This window comes from Cygnus olor, chromosome 1 (genome assembly GCF_009769625.2).
Source record: "Cygnus olor isolate bCygOlo1 chromosome 1, bCygOlo1.pri.v2, whole genome shotgun sequence".
In the NCBI taxonomy this organism is placed as follows: Eukaryota; Metazoa; Chordata; class Aves; order Anseriformes; family Anatidae; genus Cygnus; species Cygnus olor.
In genome coordinates this window covers 133,229,965-133,240,294 of record NC_049169.1, presented here as the reverse complement: position 1 = coordinate 133,240,294, position 10,330 = coordinate 133,229,965, and the positions used below count along the sequence as shown (strand labels likewise).

General features: G+C 41.2%; 1 non-coding gene across 1 annotated transcript; it reads left to right on the top strand.

Annotated features, from left to right (window-relative positions):
• The first annotated feature begins 1,093 nt into the window (after positions 1-1,093).
• On the top strand, positions 1,094-1,166 carry TRNAF-GAA. Its single transcript has one exon. It is a non-coding gene; the product is annotated as a tRNA-Phe (tRNA).
• Positions 1,167-10,330: the final 9,164 nt, after the last annotated feature.

The window sequence follows — 10,330 nt, the reverse complement described above, 5'->3', positions numbered from 1 at the left end:
TAGAGTTGTCCATTCCAGAAAAGCACGTCCCCAGTAAGTCCCATATCATGTAGCAGCCACCAAAAATATTTCAGATTCCTTCAAATAATCACAAGATAGCTGAGTTTGGAAAGGAACTCTGGAGGTCATTTGGTCCAACATCAGCCGCCAGCCCCATCCCAAACTCAAGTTGGGCAACCTATAGCATTATGCAGGGGAATGTCCAGATATCTTTTGAGTATCTCCAAGAATGGAGACTCCACAACCTCTTAGGACAATCTGTGACAATACTCAGTCACCCTCACAGTAAAGAGGTGGTAAAGTAAGATGTTCAGAAGGAAGCTTCTGTTTTTCATTTTGTGCCCATTGCCTCTTGTCCTGGCACTGGGCACCAGTGAAAAGAGCTTCTCTGTCCTCTCTGCACTCTCCCTTCAGGTATTTATAGCTATTGAGAAGATCGTCCCTGAATCTTTTCTTTTCCACGCTGAGCAGTCTGAGCACTCAGCTTTTCCTCATAGGAGAGATGCTCCAGTCCCTTTGTCATCTTTGTGGCCCTGAGCACAACCCTCTCTGGTAGCTCCATGTCTCTCTTGTACTGGGGAGCCCACAGTTAGAAACATTACTCCAGATGTGGCCTCACCAGTGCTGAGAAGAGCAGAAGGATCACCTCTCTTGACCTGCTGGCAGCACTCCTCCTAGCACAGCCCAGGATGCTGTTGGCCTTTGCCTCTGACTCACATCAAACTCGTTATCCCCCAGACCCTTTTTTGCAAGGCTGCTTTCCAGCCTGTACTAGTGCAGAGGGTTGCTCCTCCCCAGGTGTAGGACTCTGCACTTCCCCTTGGTGAATTTCATGAGGTTCCTGACAGCCTGTTTCTGCTGCCTGTTGAGTTTCCTCTGGATAGCAGCATGACCCTCTGGTGTAAGAGCCGCTCCTCCCAGTTTTGTGTCCTCTGCAAACTTGATGACAGTACACTCTGCCTCATTGTCCACATCATTAATAAAGATGTTAAACATTTTTATGTTTAACATAAAATGTTAATCTCAAGAAGAGAACGTTAATCTCTCAAGAAAGACATTTCATTTTAAAAGCTTATCAAATTACTCAGGCAGGGCTGAAGTAGCTCAGCTGGGAGAGCATTAGACTGAAGATCTAAAGGTCCCTGGTTCAATCCCGGGCTTCAGCAGTGTTTTGAGAATCACAGAATATCCCGAGTTGGAAGGACCCATAAGGATCATCAAGTCCAACTCCTGGCACCACAAAGGTCTACCCAAAAGTTTAGACCATGTGACTAAGTGCACAGTCCAATCTCTTCTTAAATTCAGACACGCTTGGTGCAGTGACTACTTCACTGGGGAGCCTGTTCCAGTGTGCGACCACCCTCTCCTTGAAGAACCTCTTCCTGTTGTCCAGCCTAAACTTCCCCTCCTCAGCTTAACACCATTCCCGTGGGTCCTATCACTGGTGATAACGGAGAATAGGTCACCTGCCTCTCCACTCCCCCTCGCGAGGAAGTTGTAGACTGAATCATAACTGTGAATTGTCCAATATGAATTAGGAAGGACTCCTCTAAACAGGTGATGCGATCCATAACCCAGCTGAAGTGCCTACACCAATCCATGCAGCATGAGAAACAAGCAGGAGGAGTTGGAAAACAGTGCAATTAGACAACTATGATCTAACTGCTGTAACAGAAACGTGGTGGGACAAATCACACAGCTGCAACATTGGAATGGAGGGCTATAAGCTTTAACAGGAGAGACAGGCAGGGAAGGAAGGGTGGGGGTGTTGCCTTCTATGTTAAGAAATGAATAGATGGTGAAGAGTTGACTCTGAGAAACAGCCAAGAGCAGGTTGGGAGCCTGTGGGTAAAAATTAAGGACTGGACCAACAAAGGACCAGATATTAGAGAAACCAACCAGAGGAGAAGCGTTACTGGTGCATGACCTGGTGCTCAACAATGCGGAGGGGCTCATTAAAGAGGTTATAACTGGAGGAAGCCTGGATTGCAGTGAACCCTGGACGAGTTTGTGATCTCAAGGGAAATGGGCCTGGCTAAGAGCAAAGTCAGGATCCTGAACTTCAGAAGAGCCAGCTTCCAGCTGTTCAAAGAATTAGTGGATGAGATCCCATGGGACACGGTCCTTAGGGACAGAGGATCTGATCGGAATTGGCAACTCTTTAAGGATATTTTCCTTGGAGCACAAGGGCTCTCTATTCCCATATGTAATAAATCAAGCAGGGTAGGCAGGAAACCAAAATGGCTGAACAAGGACATGCTGGTCAAACTCAGGCAAAAGAAGGAAATGCACAGATGGTGGAAACAGGGCCATCTGGCCTGGGAAGAGTACAGAAACGCTGTCCAAATATGTAGAGACAGGATGAAGAAACCCAGGGCACTGACAGTACTAAACTTGGCGAGGGATGCGAAGAATAATGAGAAGGGGTTCTACAGGTACACTGGCCACAAAAGAAAGACTGAGGAGTGTATACTGCTTCTGACAAACAAAGACCAGAGCAACTGGTAGCAATAGATATGGAGAAGTCTGAGGCACTTAACTTCTTTGCCTTGGTCTTCACTGGTGGTCAGGCTTCTCACATCTCTCAGGTTCCCAAACCTCTAGAAAGGGGCTGGGGGAGCAGTGTCCCTCCCACTGTAAGCAAAGAGCAAGTTCAGGACCTCCTGATGCAACTGAACAGCTACAAATCAATGGCGCACAATGACATGCATCCCAGAGTCCTGAGGGAATTGGCTGATATAGTCGCCAAGCCATTCTCCATCACATTTGAAAAATCATGGCAGTCAGGCAAAGTGCCCGGTGACTGAAAAAAGGGAAACATCACTCCCATTTTTAGAAAGGGTAGAATAGAAGACCTGGGGAACTTTTTTTTTTTTTTTTAATTTAAATAAAATATTTCTATAAATATGTCTTTATTTGTATCATTCTATGAGTTACTTTAAAAAAGGATTAAATTCAAGAAGCCGTACACATTTCAGTTCATGGACATTGATCCTGGCACAAGACCTTATGCTATCTTCTGTTGTACTGACATATTTCAGGGGTCAGTGACTGTGGCATCCAAAGAGAATAAAGGGATAAAAGGAAATAGCAAACAACTTTCTGTACCTCATCCATTTAGGACTACAGAAGTACTAAGCACTAATAAGTACTAAGTGCTTGTACGTGAAGTGAAAGAACTGTGAATAATTTCTTTCCTTTGTGTTTTGCTTCAATATTCAATGACCATGGATGAAAGAATTTTCTTTCAGTCAAAGGTAAAATAATAATAAGAATGGTAATAATAATAATAATAATAATAATAATAATAATAATAATAATAATAATAATAAATCCAGGATTTGAAGATTTGTATTTATTGTTTATTATTTTTTATTATTTATTATTTATTTTTTATTATTTATTATTTTATTATTTATTATTTTTATTTATTTATTATTATTATTTATTATTTTATTTATTTATTATTATTTATTTATTAAAATTGTGCTATCGACAAAACTGAAACAGGGTAGCATCATCTAATTTATCTAATTTACTTCTTAGTCACTTTGTAGCATGTACAAAAGTAAAAAGCAATTACTATTTTTTCTTTCTTAAATTGGCAGACTGACATAAAAAATGCCATATACAAAATGACATGCATAAGAAGGAGGAAATTGTTTTTCTTTCCTTTTTTATTCAGAGTCTGATTATTGTACTGTTCCTGAAATACTAAACCCACCATGTCCCCAAAGGCGCCCTCAGCCCTGACTGTCCCACATCAGCCCCCAGGTCTCCCTGACCTGCCCAGGCCCAGGCACTCACTGCCAGCCCTGGTGCCACCAGCCCCTGCCCCTGCAGCATGGCCAGGATCCAGCTCCCCACAGCCTGGCCCTGTCTGGCCATGTCCCCTGCCCAGATGGGCCCACCTGCAGACCCAGCCTCAGCCTGTCCCTGTCCCCAGGGAAGTGCCTGAGGCATGCTCTGAGGGCTCCTGAGCACCCATGGGTAGCCCAGAGGTGCCCTGACAAAATCTTAAAGATATTTGGAAGATGGAAATTTGTCTGGGCAAAGCTGCTATCACTTTATCCTCTAAAATCCCTTTGGCCTTCAAAGAATCATTGTACAGGGTGATGTCTAAGGATATTTTCAGGTTGTTTTTATGCCACACAGGCATCTCCAAGAAAGGGTGTTGGGAAGCATCATCTCAGAAGGCATGCAGCACCTCAGCAGGCATTTCCACTTCTTTTATAGAAGTTGAAAAGGAATTCAAATGCTTCTCTGTATTTTACTGAATTGCTTTATGCCTCTAGGTCACGGCAGTAAGGCTGTGCCAGATTCTGATGCACTAATTATGCTGCTTTTGAGACTGTTTACCGTTGGATAATGGTGCTCCAGGCAGAAAAGACCGTGAAGTAGTCTATTCTACTTGGATAATAGATTAAGTATGTCAGAACTGCTACTTCTACTTCCAGTTTTTGAAAAATTATTCTCTAGGAGAGATGTGGTGGTTAAAAATTATGCTGGAGGGGTAGCACATAGGTCCTAGTGCACTGAACGACTGTCTCAGGAGCTTTATTCTTCCATTTGATTTGTGCAGCTGTGCCAGGGATGAGTTTACAAATATTTATGCTTGAGGCAGAGAGGAAGCATTGAAAGCAAAAGAGAAAGGAGGTGTTGAGGTATTGGCAGGGGAAATTGAGTTTTTTTTGTGTGTGTTTTTGTTTGTTTATTTTCAGTGAATTGGTAGAGTGCAAAAAGAGTAAATTGGTAGTAATGCAAGTGAGACATAAATCTGATAAACAGAAGTGGTCCTCTTCCACTGGATCAATCTCTTTCAATTTCATCTTCCTTTTGGTCGGAGCTATAAAAGCTAAACTGCATTACTGTGTAACATGAATTCAAGACAAAAGAGAGTTGAAAAGAAAAATATTCTTCCTTGCTTCCAAAGGAAAGGGACAAACAGAACAAACAGCCACTCACAGGGATGTTTGACTTTGTATGTATAGCTTGTTTGAAAAAATAATAGAAATACTCATTATGTATCTTCTGTGAAAGTAACTGAGGATATTTCTTTTAAAGTAAAAGATAAATAACTGATAACAGCTAATATGATATTAGTTAATTAGTGCTCGAGACCAAAGATGAGAACTTTATGGTTCAGTTTAGCTAGTGGTCCTGAGGCAATTTTGTTGTTAGTAACATGGTTAGTATCATGATTTCTGTTACTATCTTAGTGAACTTGCAAAATTACTTGCAATTATTTTCAAATTTAAGGTTTCTTTCTGTTCAGGAGAGGAAACATGCTCACAGAATTATGAGAATCATAAATTGTAATGCTATAATCTTACACTAGAAATTCATCTGAGTTCTTAAAGTTGTATCTAATAATTAACAATTATAAACTCAGTTGCCACTGAAAATTAATGAAGCAATACTTTGCTCTTTTTGTTATTTCTTAAGAACTAACATTGCAATGCCTAAATTTTGGAAACATACATTTGGCATTTAATAAAAGTTACTAGGCTATTGCAATTTCTCTTATTTATTTATTATTTAATTGAAAAAAAAAATCTGGCTCTATACTCTTCTCAGCAGAAGGTAGAAGCAAGAAAACATGTCATTTAGAAATGCTCAACAGCAAGTCTTGGCTTATTTATCATTTCCAGAACATAAAATATACAATGGAAAGTTTTTCTTGTGCTGAGCCAGGAGAGTAGAATGTGTCTCACTAAATTTTTCTATGTATTTCCATATTCTTATCTATCTTGGCTTCACCCAGAGGTGCAAGATGACACAAATTCGCTAGTTCAGTTAGGATCTACTGAAAGATGTTATTCTTTCCCAATACCAAGATTTCAGTATGATAGAAGATATTCTATTGTCACTGCCCATGTAATTGTTGTCCAAAATATGCCTTTATTTCTTCATTATTGAAATAAAAATACAGGGAATTCCTTAAACATTAAAAAATGTCCTTAACTTGAACAAAGATTACAAGAAATTACAATAAAAGCAGTATTTCTGCATAGCAAAATAGTTTCCATATATTACTCAGCCGCTATCAGAGTACTTTGCAAGTCTGATGTACAAAGATATTAACCACAGCACGTTCACAAAATCAACAGTATTGTCACTCTATACATGCTGGAGTAAGAACCGAAAAAACACACTGGAAAGACAGCAACAATCCTCAGTTCTTATGTTAGCATATACACTCACAATTGATCCCTGCATGATGTTTACCTGAGTCATATATATTTTGAATGGCACACGCTGAAGTTTTCCAAAACACACGAGAATTTCCCATATTGTATGCATTTTACTGTCATCTTTCTAAGTGTTGCCTACTGCATATCATTCCCTTCCTTAATAGTTCTGCAGAATCTCTCTTCATATTTAGATTTTTACACAAAACATTGTTCAACAGTCATCTCATTTCAAAATTTCAGTTACATGCAAAATTATGGGTAACAATTTAGTGAAAAAATACAGTTCTGCGTACAATTTGCAAATTACCTTAATTAGTAATCCCTCACATTGTCATCTTTACCAAGGTTTGGGGTTTTGTTTCCTTTTTTGTTTGTGTTCACTCTTCTCTTTTTTTTTTTTTTTTTTTCATAAATTACATTTATGTTTGTAAAAATTTACTCCCAAATGATTATAGGTTATACTATGCTGGCTTACTGAAACATAATTCAGGCATGAACATATGACTGGACATGGTGGTCCCTTTTTATACAACCAAAAAATTATTACACAGAATCACACAGAATCATCTATTGGATATATAATTCAAAAAAATTAATTGAAGTTACCTTTTGACATTAATTAATTGAAAAATATTTTACCAATAATTGTAATAAATCTTCAGCAGAAATTAGCTTTTGAACTGAAATGTGAATGAAGATGATACCATTTTCTTTATGTCATAAAAGGACAAAACTCATCTGGAGCTCAATCTGGCTACTGCCGTTAAAGATAACAAAAAACATTTTTACAAATACATCAACGCAAAAAGGAGGACTAAGGAGAATCTCCATCCTTTACTGGATGCGGGGGGAAACTTAGTTACAAAGGATGAGGAAAAGGCTGAGGTGCTCAATGCTTTCTTTGCCTAAGTCTTTAGTGGCAAGACCGGTTGTTCTCTGGATACCTGGTACCCTGAGCTGGTGGAAGGGGATGGGGAGCAGGATGTGGCCCTCGCTATCCATGAAGAAATGGTTGGCGACCTGCTACAGCACTTGGATGTACGCAAGTCGATGGGGCCGGATGGGATCCACCCGAGGGTACTGAGCGAACTGGCGGAGGAGCTGGCCAAGCCGCTTTCCATTATTTATCGGCAGTCCTGGCTATCAGGGGAGGTTCCAGTTGACTGGCAGCTAGCAAACGTGACGCCCATCTACAAGAAGGGCCGGAGGGTAGACCCGGGGAACTATAGGCCTGTTAGTTTGACCTCGGTGCCAGGGAAGCTCATGGAGCAGATTATCTTGAGTGTCATCACGTGGCACTTGCAGGGCAACTAGGCGATCAGGCCCAGTCAGCATGGGTTTATGAAAGGTAGGTCCTGCTTGACGAACCTGATCTCCTTCTATGACCAAGTGACGCGCTTGGTGGATGAGGGGAAGGCTGTGGATGTGGTCTACCTTGACTTCAGTAAGGCTTTTGACACCGTTTCCCACAACATTCTCCTCGAGAAACTGGCTGCTTGTGGCTTGGACTGGCGTACGCTTTGTTGGGTTAAAAACTGGCTGGATGGTCGGGCCCAAAGAGTTGTGGTGAATGGAGCCAAATCCAGTTGGAGGCCGGTTACTAGTGGAGTCCCCCAGGGCTCAGTGCTGGGGCCGGTCCTCTTTAATATCTGTATCGATGACCTGGATGAGGGGATTGAGTGCACCCTCAGTAAGTTTGCAGACAACACCAAGTTAGGTGCGTGTGTCAATCTGCTCGAGGGTAGGAAGGCTCTGCAGGAGGATCTGGATAGGCTGGACCGATGGGCTGAGGTCAACTGCATGAAGTTCAACAAGGCCAAGTGCCGGGTCCTGCACCTGGGGCGCAAGAACCCCAAGCAGCGCTACAGGCTGGGAGATGAGTGGTTGGAAAGCTGCCTGGCGGAGAAGGACCTGGGAGTACTGGTTGATAGTCGGCTGAATATGAGCCAGCAGTGTGTGCAGGTGGCCAAGAAGGCCAACAGCATCCTGGCTTGCATAAGAAGCAGTGTGGCCAGCAGGTCTAAGGAGGTGATTGTCCCTCTGTACTCGGCTCTGGTGAGGCCGCACCTTGAGTACTGTGTTCAGTTTTGGGCCCCTCGCTACAAGAAGGACATGGAGGTGCTCGAGAGAGTCCAGAGAAGGGCAACGAAGCTGGTGAGGGGTTTGGAGAACAAGTCTTACGAGGAGCGGCTGAGGGAGCTGGGGTTGTTTAGCCTGGAGAAGAGGAGGCTGAGGGGAGACCTCATCGCTCTCTATAGGTACCTTAAAGGAGGCTGTAAAGAGGTGGGGGTTGGTCTATTCTCCCATGTGCCTGGTGACAGGACGAGGGGGAATGGGCTAAAGTTGCTCCAGGAGAGGTTTAGGTTGGATATTAGGAAGAACTTCTTTACCGAAAGGGTTGTTAGGCATTGGAATGGGCTGCCCAGGGAGGTGGTTGAGTCGCCATCCCTGGAGGTCTTTAAAAGACGTTTAGATGTAGCCCTTAGTGATATGGTTTAGTGGAGGACTTGTTAGTGTTAGGTCAGAGGTTAGACTAGATGATCTTGGAGGTCTCTTCCAACCTAGACGATTCTGTGATTCTGTGATTCTGTGAAATTTAAAAATAAAAAATAAAAATTAATACATAGATATATTTTTAGAAAAATCTGCTCCTTAACAACCTAGTAAAAAAAAAAAAAAAAAAAAAAAAGGAAAAATACTTTATGTTTAAGTAGCTTGAAAACAAATTCACACAGAGGATTTATTTATTTATTTATTTATGGTATAAACTTATATACTTCATTAGGATGTTCATCTGTCTCTGCCTTCCTAGAGATACTGAGTAGCCCACTGCCTGTGCTTGAATACAATTGAAAATGTATTGTAAATGTATTCTAATTGCACTGAAAGCATGATTTAAGCTGAAGGACATGAGAAATTAATTCAGATACAATGCTGGGAACTATTTGTTCTTGCCTTAAATGTCTTCATACATGCACAATTAATTTTGACTATTCATTTGCCATTGTGTATCACGTGCAACAATAAGGATGAAGGGAAAAAAAAAAAAAAAGAAAAAAAAAAAGTATTTTATTAAATAACCAGAAAATGTTACTTTGAATAAAACCAAACTATCTCAATCTTAAACTGTGACATGGCTCTAAGGTCTACTTTAAAATGAATTTTAAATTATCAGCTAGTAGTCACTACTCAAATTGAGATGATAGTGCTGATATAATGCCCAGTACAAGCTAATACATGGTATCAGTTGGAAGGATCAGATTGATTAGGAAGGAGAAAATTCTGTTAAGATACACATATTTCTTGATCATTAGCAGTGAAGAAAAAGAAAGTACAGATAAAACACAACTGAATTTAATGAGATTTTTGGTGTATATATTCAATTTTGGCACCCATTTCAGTGTTACCATTTTTTTTAAAAGTATTGTTATGTCATTTGTAAATCTCTTACTGCAAGGTGTATTTTTAGGGCCAGCACCCCAAAACCTAGAGATATTAAAGCAGGCGCTCCCATTCAGAATGCACGTTTTTGAAGGCAGTTTTAAGACTTTTTGGCAGCTGCATCTGCTTTTGTATAGGGTTGGAGATGAGTAGCAAAAAGGACTAGGTCTCTGTAGTGGCTTAACCCGGCCGGCAGCTAAGCACCACAGAGCCGTTCGCTCACACTCAACCACCCCAACCCCAACCACTCACTCCATGGGATGGGGGAGAGAATCAGAAAAAATAAAATAAAATGAAAGCTTGTGGGTTGAGATAGAGACAGTTTGTTATGATAGAAAATGTAGGAAAATAATAATAATAATGATAATAGTACTACTAATAATAATGTGTACAAACAAGAGATGCACAATGCAATTGCTCACCACCCGCTGACCAATGCCCAGCCTATCCCTAAGCCCCCCACCCCGTCCAGCCCCCCATATTAATTGCTCAGCATGACGCCATATGGTATGGAATACCCCTTCAGACAGTTTGGGTCAGCTGTCCTGGGTCTGTCCCCTCCCAGCTCCCGCTGCACCCCCAGCCTGCTCGCTGGCAGGGCAGCGTGAGAAGCTGAAAAGTCCTTGGCTTAGTTTAAGCACTGCTCTGCAACAATTAAAACATTAGCATGTTATCAATATTATTCTCATCCTAAA